Raw genomic sequence first — 11,581 nt, 5'->3', positions numbered from 1 at the left:
AAGTATAAGAAATATTTAAAAATTATATCAAAGTAAATATTTTTATGTATAAAATAAAATTTTAAAATTATATATATAAATTCGGGTTGGTTTGGTCTCGGGTTGGTTTTTTTTAGTTAAAACCAAACCAACCCAAATATAGTCGGGTTTTTTTTTTCAAAACCAAACCAAGTCAAACCAAACCACTAGTCGGGTTTTTTTTCCGGGTTGACTCGGTTTGCGGTTTGGTTCGGTTCTCGGTTCGGTTTTGTACACCCCTAATAGCTAGCATGCTTAGCACTAGAAGAGTCTACTATCGTTAGTCACCCGATTTTGTCATGAAATCATGATAATCGAACTCTAGTTTCTTTCTCTTAATTGACTCTATTTCATTGAAATTTTGTTATTCTTACTTGATTACAATTGATATTGAAATACAAACAATTTTCACAAACTCCCCTTTTATGGAAATAATCAACTAATATTAGGATAACCACATAAGGCTTAGTTGTCACCTTATTCTCTGTGGGGTTCGACCCCAACCTAGTTGGTTTATATATTTGAGAATGATCGCATTATACTTTTTAAAAGAGGTGTAATTTCAGTGTATCAGTTATCTTGGTTATTGTTGTTATTGGTCATTATATGTTGTTCCTTTGGATTGTATTTCATTTATTGTCTTTCTTCTATGTGGACAATCTTGCTACTCTTTCAGGCCTGTATTTTAGATTTTAAATGCTCTTGTACTTACATCACTAATTTTTATAGTCTCTTCCAAATCCATACTTGTTAAATTAGTGCTGGCAATTGGGGGGTTGGGTCAAATTTGGGCGGGTTGAAAATGGGTCAACATAAAATGGGTAATAATTCAACCCACTCATATTTGATATGGGTAAAAATTGATTGGGTAATAAATGGGTTGGGTAAAATACTAGTATACCAATATTTACCAATATTTTCATGAATAAATAGTACTTTCCTTAAGAATTCAATATGGAGAAAATATTTTAGTCTTTTTTTAGATGAAAAATATTGAAAATGTTTTATTTAGTTATATTGTATCATAAAAATAAAAAATAAAAATCCTATAATTTTTCAATATAAAATAAATTTATGTAATAACAAGATGAAAATATTTTTAATTTTAATTTTAGGCCTAAAACATGCTTAATGCACTTTAAGCAATGTCAATACTTAATGTAATTAAATGATTTGCTTATTTTACAGGGAAAATGCATAAGTACCCCCCCCCCCAACCTATGCCCGAAATCCCAGAGACACACTTATACTATACTAAGGTCCTATTAACCCCCCCCCCTCCCCAAACTTATTTTATAAATAATTTTCTACCCCTTTTCGGCCTACGTGGCACTATCAACCAGATACCTTGAAGAAATTGTCAACACGCGCTGGACCCAGAAAATAGTGCCACGTAGGCCGAAAAGGATAGAAAATTATTTATAAAATAAGTTCGAGNNNGTATTATTAAAAAAAAGGTGGGGGGGGGGGGGGGGTACTTATGCATTTTTCCTATTTTACACTACTAGTTTTGGCGCACGTGTGTTGCACGTGAATATCAAACCACGTACTACGCTATTTTTAAAAATAATGTCAATATTATTTGATAAAAAAATTTAAATAAACACTGATAAATAGAAAATAATAAAATATAAGTTCTTATGAATAGTGGATGTAAATTTTTTCTTGATTACTACTAAAAGTTGTAAAATCAACATATGAAACACACCTATAACTATTTATAGTATATAGGTAGGTATAGACAAGGTGATCTGACACTTCTCTATTACCATCAATTAAATTTATCTTTTTTTATTTATTTTTTCTCATTTTAAAATTAATTGTAATATGTATAAATAAATAAAAAGTCACTCTAAAAATCTCTTAGTTACACCTTTTAAATTTACTTTCTCCTCCCTCCCATATAGTGCATTACTTAGTTATTATTGTATTATTGGAGTTCTTACTTTTTATATAATATAAATAAATATTGATATATAATAAAGAAGATATACTAAATTGGATTTTTTAATTGGAGTATTATATTAATATAACATTAACATTCATGTTAGGGAGTGTTCAAATTTCATTGAATTGTAAGATTCTCAACATCTGTAAATCACACTTGAGTATTTAAGAAGAGAAGAAACGAAAATAATAAAAAAATGTACTTTAAAAATAAGAGGAAACTCCTCTATTTAAATATAACAAATGGTAGTATGTGCATGTGCTTATTATGCCTTAGCATAAAAGTCACAACCCTTCAAAAAAGTCGCAACCCTTCCGAAAGGACACAAATCATCGAAAAAGTCACAACTCTTTGAAAAAGTCGTCGTAAGGATTAAATGTGAAGAGACCTTATTTTAATATAATATAAATAAATGAATATAATATAAAATATAGAAGATATACTAAATTGGATGTTTTAAGAAGAAGAAGAACAATAGAAAACTTTTTACAAAATTAGTTTAAAAATGTAAGGAAACCCCTCCTTTTATAGCCAACAAATTGAAGTGTATGAAAAAATGTTTATTGTGCATTATCAAAAAAAAGTCATAACCCTTTAGAAAAGTCACAACCCTTAAAAGATATACTTAATTTGGTGTTTTAAGTTTGGGGGGGGGGGTGTATTATAATAATTTATCATTTAAGTTAGCTCATACTTCTAAGGAAATATAGATAAAAAGATAGATATAGATTTGTCTAATTTTAATTTGATATGAAATTTTAAAAAAATAAAGAAGACTTTTAATATGAGGATATGTAGAATATATAAAAATATCTTTTAACTTTGTAGTCTTAAACATCCCCCCCCCCCCCCCCTAAGAAAAGAACATTTTATTTTAAACTAAATAAAATTAAAAGTACAACAGATACTTTGAAAACGGAGTAGTACTTATTAAATCTAATTTGAACTCTTCATACAAGTTTTTGATCAAATCTTTTTTCTTCAAAAGTTTGAGGCTTTTCACACTGTGAACACCAATTTGTAGTTTGTGCAACATAAAATTATTAAACTTCTTGTCAAGCAGAAGTTGCTGCAATTGTATATATGTGGCTATGAAAATGAGTACATATTAATTATCTAGTCATTTGGAGTTGACTTATTCCATTTTCCTTTTTGGATCAATTTTTGTTGATCTGTATAATTTACCCACAAAAAAATATCATATTTACATGATTAAATATTTTTTCACAATTTTTCTTGTTTTAAGAAGAAGAAGAAGAATCGAAAACTTACAAAATTTGTAGATTAAAAATGTCAGAAAACCTCTCTATTTATAGACAACAAATTATAGTATAAAAAGGTATTTATCATGTCTTATCAAATAAGTCACAATCCTTCAGAAAAATCTCAACCATTTGGAAATGTCATAACTCATCGAAAAAGTCACAACCCTTTGGAGAAGTAACTACTCATCAATGTGAAAAGGTGTCAGCTTTTAATATAATATAAAACAAATAAATATAATATAATATAAAATATAGAATATATACTAAATTTGGTGTTTTAAGTTGGGAGTATTATAGTAATTTAACATTCAAGTTAGGAAGGTCATGCTTTTAAGGTAGTATAGATAGATATAGATTATTTATTATCTAATATAAAATTAAACAAATAAAAAAATATAATTATAATTAACAAAAAAAATGTACATTTAAAATATATATTTTTGGAGGGTCAAAGACTTCACATTTTCAATTATAGAGAAGAATAATTAGTTCTATAGAATAACATAAAAAGGAAGAGAAGTTATACTATTTTTAGTGATATCATGAATTTTGAGTAAATAAAAGTTAGAAGCTTAACCCATTTGGCTAATCCATATTTTACCCATGTAAAAAATTACTCACCTAACCCATTAAAATATGGACGGGTTGAACAGGTTATCAAAATATGGGCTCATTTTGCTGGCACTACTTGTTATGAATTTTGGGATACAATTTGCTTATTCTGTAATGCTTAAGTGATTTTTTCCTTATTTTGCTAGCTTTATATTTGTCTCAAATATTTATCATGAATGGGGTTAGCCTCCGAAAAATAGTGGGTGCTCTCACGGTTTAATAAAAATATTTTGGATCGCGATAGATATATTTCAATTTTCACAAGAGATGCATAAAAAGAATATAAAGATCGCTAAATAAAATACACAAAATCTATATAAAATTATTATGTTCTACTCCCTTCATTCCATATTAATTGAATTTTTGAGGCATTTTTTATTTTTTAAATTAATTTATTTGTTCTATCTTCAAAACTATTTTTAAAATATTCTTCCAATTTTACCCTTCATTTGGATTTTCAATGTGATGACTTCAATAAACTTGACAATAATTAATAAGGGTAAAAATGGAAAACTATATTCAATTTATGTCTTAATCTACTTTTCTTAAAGGATGTGAAACACCTCAAAAATTCAATTAATATGGAATGGAGGGAGTATTCAAATGGTAAATAATTATGAAAGATAATTACTTTGACTCGGGGCACTGTTTGATTACCTATCAAACTAGAAATAAACTAATACTCCTACTTATAAGTGAGATTTACAAAAATGAACTTAGAAATGGAAGTCATTTCCTTAAATTTGAGAAAATGAGTTGATTTGGAAAATATTTAAGCCAATCAAACATCAGAAAATTGAATAACATTTTCCAGAAATACACCCTAAGTTCCACAAGTTTTGATTTTTTAATATGAAAGATTTGTTCATTAGACAATGAGAAGCATTATTTCAAAACAACTCAATTTCAAGGGTATTGGGTACTTTTTTGAAATAATAAGAGCATGTTTGGCATTGTTGTTGGGAGCCCAGAAGTAATTAATTTGAGAAAAGAACATTTTTTAAAAATATATATTAATTAATTAGCATATCCCATATGTTTGGTTAAGTTCCATCTAATAATTTTATTTTTTATTTTTATAGAATAAAATTTGTATTTTATTTTATGTTTACGTATTATTATTATTTTATTTATCATTTTATGTATTATTTTATAGAATTAGAAAACAAGAAGAAGGTAACAACAACATTTCTGTAAGATTCGGAAAAAAAGAAGAAGAAAAAAAATAACAATTAAAGATTTCAACCCTTCAAAAACTGTATAATATTGATTAGAATTTGAATATGAACATTTTAATTTTATAAAAATATAATTTTAATTTAATTTCTTGTAATAGATGTTTAAACTAGTTTTTCTCTATAAAATAATCTTAATATTAAAAGTATATTAATACTTTCCCTTAATCGTAATTTGACTCTCAAAAGGATTTTTTAAAAAAGATTAGTCAAACACAATTTGCTTATAAAAAATACTTTTCAAATGAATTAGCTAAACACAAATTGTTTTTTTTTTCTTTTCAAAAACACTTTTCTAAAAAGTTAATTTTAAAAAATATTGCTAAAAATAAGCAGTTTTTAACGGTAATCGCAAACGGGCTCTAAACCATAAAACAAGGAGCGGATAGGTGAAGGACTAGTTGAATATCCAATAGATTGGGCTGCCACGCAAAATCAAATAATCACACGCTCTTCTTGCTTTAGGCCAACAGTTAACAGACTTGCCTCCGCAATTAGAGGTTGGAAGTGGAAAACATGGACCGACCATTTGCATAATGTAATATAGGGGTGTTAAAATGAACGGGTTGGATTGAAATTTGATATTAAAACAGATTGAAATAAAAATTGGATTGAGTTGTGACCCGTTCAAATTTATTAAGAAATTTTACACAAACCTAATAGTGTTAAGAGTTAATTACATTATATTCCTACTCTTTTTTAAATTACAAAAATCTCTTAAATTTGGTGGAATTCGAATACATCCCAAAACTTCTCGATATAATGTGTTTCGATTTCAGATACATCGATCAACGTCTCGACACATCGCGTCTCGGTTTCGAATACATCACTCAACGTCTCAATACATCGTGTAAAGTAATGTATCCAACTAAAGTGATGTATCTTAGAATAGAAGAGAATAGAGATTTTTGTAATTTTCAAATGGTAGGGAATTTTAGAGAATATTATAAAGTAAGTTGTATATTTAGATAAATTTTCCAATTTATTTTGGACTTAAATGGGCTAAAATCTAAAATTTAACTCAAGAAAATAAAAATAAAAAGTTACAAATGTATAGATAAATAAATCCTAAAAGATATAAAATGAATAATAATTCATATCTTCAATATGAGAACTTACGTTACACCTATCCAAATAAAGACCTTAAAACGGGTTGAAATTGGAGATTAAATTGAATTCAATTAAAGATTCTTTTAAATGGGTCAAGGCTTGAATGAGTTGCGATTGACTCAATTCAAACTATCTAAAGTCCAATCCATAAAATTTTGGACATGTTAGATGAGTTACCTACATTTTAACACCCCCTACTTAATACATTGAGGATTATAAATTACATAGAGTAACAATTTGTTATAGTTTATTAAAAAGGGTTAAATTTAAAATTAGATGTTGATGTTGTCAATTAAGTTATGAATCTTTTATGAGATGAGGTTGATCAAATTAGGCCCTACACTTTTCAGTCCACGCCTCAATTTGTACATATCAAAAGCTTAAAAGGCGGGGGTGTGTGGGTGGGGAAAGGAAAATTGTACAATACTTAGCTCTCAATCATTTTTGACCTACATAAACAAAAAAGAAAAGTCTAACTAGGCCATATGTCTCCCATATTTTCTTTCTCTAATAACTCAATATTAAATTTACTTTGCATTCTCTTCTACTTTTTTGGGGGGAAAAAATCAAGAAAAATTCTTCTTATCATTGACAAATTTCTATGAATTTGCTCACAATACTATTTTCTCTTTTTTCGTATTATTTGACCCATATTAATATAGTTAAAAATTCAAAGAAAGAGGTCATTACACCAAAGATAATATTAGAGGTAAAACAAATCGAATAATTATCATAATTATATACCTGATGTAAAAGAAATCAAATTATCGTAAAATATTATACTTTTACTGTTTCAATTCATATGACACAATTGACTAGGCATAAAGTGTAAGAAAGTGAAATTTTTAAAATTTATTTCTAAAATAGATCTCAGACATTTGTGCAAGTGCGACTAATAACTCTTTTCATTAAGAATAAAAAATAATAATTTTAAAGTTAAAGTTATTTTAAATTATAGAAAAATGATACTTTTTTGATAAATTGAAAAGAAAAGTGTATTATACATAGATTGGCCGATCATGTAATTAAAATCGAGTTATCAACTAATGAGGGATTGTAGCATTGTTGATGGTGTATTTCCATGTCATGTTCCTTCGCTCATCGGTTATATTTTGATTAATTTAAAACTTTAATATAATTAATTTTGTATTTTAAAGAAAATTTGTAGGGGTATGTTTCTTTAAGTAAAAAATAAAATAAAAATTCAGTAATTCACGAATTAAAATTTTGAATCTTATGTTATAGTACCAAGTTAACCCGTACTTGATTATCTTAATTATACAAATCAATTATTTTTCCTAGTTTATTTTGTGATTAATTAGCTTGGATAAACTCTCAAAACATTAACCAAAATGGAAGAGAAAGAGTATGCACGTAATTATTTTGGATTAGACTAAAAACAATTGGTGTTATGGCAAATTCAGAAAGAAAAAGAAAAAAAAAAGAGACAATAATTAAAGGTCATCCAAAATCATACCCGACAAAAGCATTTTTCTAGAAAATAAAAGTAGTCTCCTTTTGAATTTTTAATTTATTTTGATAGTGAAAGATAAAGTGCAAATGGCAAAAGTTGGAAAGTCAATTCAACAATGCATGTTAGAGCAAATTTTGGTCAAGGAAATGAATAGAGAGTGAGAAGTGGAGAGGGGAATCACTTTGATAGCTATAAGAACTATCATAGTATTTGTAATAGGATCAAAACACACATTTAAATTTAATTCACCATATATTATATGTTAAAATAGACAAATGAAAGCATCTTTGAAACTAATTCATTCCTCCGAATTAATAAATTTGAACACCTCTTGTTGGCGCCACATGTCCATCCTTTACTCTGTCGTTCACATCCAGAGGCGAAATGAGGATTAAGAGTTTGGAGATTCTAAATTTCGTTAACATCTGTCAATCAACTTTGTTAGGGGTTCACAAATTAATATATATAAATATTTAATTAATTTTCTAGTACAAATATAGAATCTACGAAAAAGCTGTTGGATTCATCCGAACTCATAAACCCCCACCTAGCTCCGACTCTATAATCACATGCTTGGCTGCATTTTACCCAATATAGATAGATCCTCCGTTTATGTTTATCAAATATGATATAAATTATAACTGGTAAGCGAAATTTATTTTTGGAATCTCTTAACGAAAAATTGGTGTACTATTTTGTACCATGTGAAGGGACTCATGTCCATTCGCATTTAATGCTCTAGTCACGTGTCACCTAGACATTGGTCTAGGCTATCGTGTAAAAAGACATAATACATAAATGTGTTATTTAATTTGACTTTAACTGACATCTATGTCCTCTAACTTTGGGTGTAAACAATTAGACACATTCTTTTTAGAGTCCTGCATGACAATTTTATGTCTTAAGTGGCGTAATACATATATTTGTTACGTATGACGAATGTGTGTATTTGTTTAATTTTATACAAGTTTTAGTGTTTATTTGTGTACACTCAAAATTAAAGGGTATAGATGTTAGTTGAAGCTAAATTAAATGACATATTTATGTGTTATGCCATAGTGCAATTGTGCACAAGTGATTCTATATAGTTATATATGCACTATCTGAAATTTAAAATTTAAACATTAATTTGGTATGTTTCTACTCCTACTACTGCTACTGAATGGATTAATGATCTTATTTATTTGGCATGTCTCTACTGCTACTTAATGGGAAAAAAACAATTTTTTTCTTTGACAAAGGTGACCAACTTTACAAATGAATCTCACTCAAGAAAAAACAGACCAAAACAAAAAGGGACCTCCACCCAATTTTGTAAGAAAAAAATGCTAAAAAAATAAATTAAAGAGCATGAAATGAGGAAGAATCATGAAAATGAGTCTAAACAATCTATTTTCCCCAACTTTACCTAATCAAAACATTGGTGGAAGCTGATCTTGTTGGTTTGGGAAAAGTTAAAAAGGTATTTAGGACTTGATAGAAAAAGATGGGTGGAGGGGTCGGTAGTAGTGGTGGGGGTCTATTGATATTTTATTGTTTCAAACAACATCAGGTATACAAAATTTATTGATTCGATTGATTTAAATTCATATTGAGTAATGTCACACTAAGTTTTAAGGGGTAAAGTTGTCTTAGCCTATAAATTCAAAGTTTGATTAATAGTAGAGGTATCTCAATCAAATCGATCACTGTACAAATTATTAATTGATTGTGTTTATAAGAGTAATTTTAGCATTAGATTATGGTATGATATTTCCTTTATCTTCCATGATTTCAAAAATTTGAACTTTTATGTGTTGTAAGGAAAGTAGAGTAACGGTACATTATTATGTACATGGTAATAAACTTTAATATATTATTGACCTTTATATATTCTCATTTATAACTCTTTTCTTAGGTATATTATAAATATATTCCCCTCATTTCACAAAGAAAGAAGAGGAGAAATTAAAAGAAGAAATTTTGGGCTATTTGTTTAGCATTGGTGAAGGAGTAAGAATGATGTGCCTGGCTCCCTGTATGCCACACACTTTCACCAATTCTTTGATTGACTGATCAGTGGGTGGCGTGCGAGGAGCCAAGCATACCACCCGCTTTCTCATTTTCAATTTTTTTCTGAGATTGCTATATATACTTGTTGATTTGAAAAACAAAAGTCGCTCTAAATTTTCCTCATTTTTTAATTTGTGTGTGTGTTATGTGATTATGTTGCGTTGATTTCATCTGTCATTTCTACTTCTAATTTTAAACTAAGGTAATTGTCATTTAATGGTGTGAGCGGAATTTTGCAGAAGTGGTGTCACCCTACTGTTGCAATTCATCTGGGCGGTAAGATCAAGGAGTATGCTTCCCGATACCTCCCAAGGGAAATCTCTAATTTGAATTTCAAATTGACGGATTAATGTGAGCTTATCCATGTGGTTATGCACTCTTTGAATAGGAATCTGTTTGCTGAAAGATCCTATAAAGAATATGATGATTATATTGATCTTCTGAATGCAAATTATATACTAGTATTAATTTTCCTTCTGTTGAATGGGCTTCTTTGTATACAAGTTATAACTTCTTGTGTCTTATTATTATATTAATCGTATAATCCAATAGTTTCAAGAGATTTTAAGTATTGTCACTTTGCCAATGATGGACTTAGTGTTGCATAGTAAAAGAAACTAAGGACATTTTCAATATCAATTACGATTTTTGAAGAGATAATTATATTAGCTTTTACAATCGCTATTTTACATTTCTAAAATTTCCAAGTTTTTAATTCCCTCAAAAAAAATTAATTTCATCGAGTTTTCTCATTGCTTCTTTTTTTTTTTTCTTTAATGAGTGTGTGCATGTGTGAATTGTAGTTTTATTGAGTACTATTTCTTCCAATTGCGTTTTTTTTTTTTCATTTATACATTTGTTTTGATATCATACTATATTAGAACTAGGAAACGTTAACTGACTAAAATGAGTATTATTCCAAATACATAAACAAACCTTCAAATTTAACTTCCAAATACATAAACAAACTTTCAAATCCGACTTTAATTTTCATTTTGACACTTTAACTCAAGCCTGTTCCAATTAAACGCTTCAACCCACATTGATATATAGGAGTAGTACTTATGATCATTTTTTTGACTACTAATTATATTTGTTAATAAAAAATAAAACGGTGCAAATATAATGAAATTTTGAGGTAACTCGAAATTAAACAATAGGAGGCAAACTATTAAAATGGGAAGTAAATACATGGATCTGTAAAATCATAATTGCCTCATAATTAGAATTAAAGCATGAATAGGCTATTTGAATTAAACTGAAGGCATGGGACAAGTACACTTGGCAGTTGGCCCCATGTCAATATCAAAGCAAATAGAGGAGCAGCCAAGCAAAATTGGTTCCCTCGGACGTGTCCGTATCGTGTCAGGCCAATTTCATACTATCTCCGTCCACTTTTAATTGTCATGATTTTTTTTTTAGAGTCAAATAATAAGAATTTTGACTAATATTGTACGATACATATTTTTTATCATATTAATATGCAAAAAATTACAATTTATAGTATTATTCATATAGTTTTTGAATATCTAAATTTTTTGTTTAAAATATTGACTTTATGTAATCTAATTTCACTTTGAAAATTAGTCAAATTAGCTTTCGAAAAGTGTAACATAAAAATTAAAAATGGACAGAGGGAGTAATATATTTTTCAATTTGTTTTGGATTATATAATATTTCGCTTAAGTTTTTTTTTTTTTTTTACATTTATAAATAGTTTATAAATAAATATGTTTTGAAAGAAAATTCAACTTGGAGGGGATTTTACCTAACATAGCGATGAATCGTCATGGGCAGGGGCGGACCCACATGGAGCCGGCGAACCCCCTCACTCGGAAAATTACATTGTACGTATAGGATGAAGTTT

The 11,581-nt window shown here is 28.1% G+C and overlaps 1 long non-coding RNA gene and 1 other non-coding gene across 2 annotated transcripts; both read left to right on the top strand.

The window, feature by feature from the left end:
• The first annotated feature begins 9,434 nt into the window (after positions 1-9,434).
• LOC107062500 (uncharacterized) lies at positions 9,435-10,285 on the top strand. The gene is made up of 2 exons (XR_001474659.1): positions 9,435-9,499; positions 9,954-10,285. It is a non-coding gene; the product is annotated as an uncharacterized lncRNA (long non-coding RNA).
• On the top strand, positions 9,667-9,748 carry MIR160B (microRNA MIR160b). Its single transcript, NR_127255.1, has one exon. It is a non-coding gene; the product is annotated as a microRNA MIR160b (primary transcript).
• Positions 10,286-11,581: the final 1,296 nt, after the last annotated feature.

The sequence above is a fragment of the Solanum tuberosum genome, unplaced genomic scaffold, assembly GCF_000226075.1.
Source record: "Solanum tuberosum cultivar DM 1-3 516 R44 unplaced genomic scaffold, SolTub_3.0 scf00235, whole genome shotgun sequence".
In the NCBI taxonomy this organism is placed as follows: Eukaryota; Viridiplantae; Streptophyta; class Magnoliopsida; order Solanales; family Solanaceae; genus Solanum; species Solanum tuberosum.
This window is presented reverse-complemented; position numbering and strand designations above follow the sequence as displayed.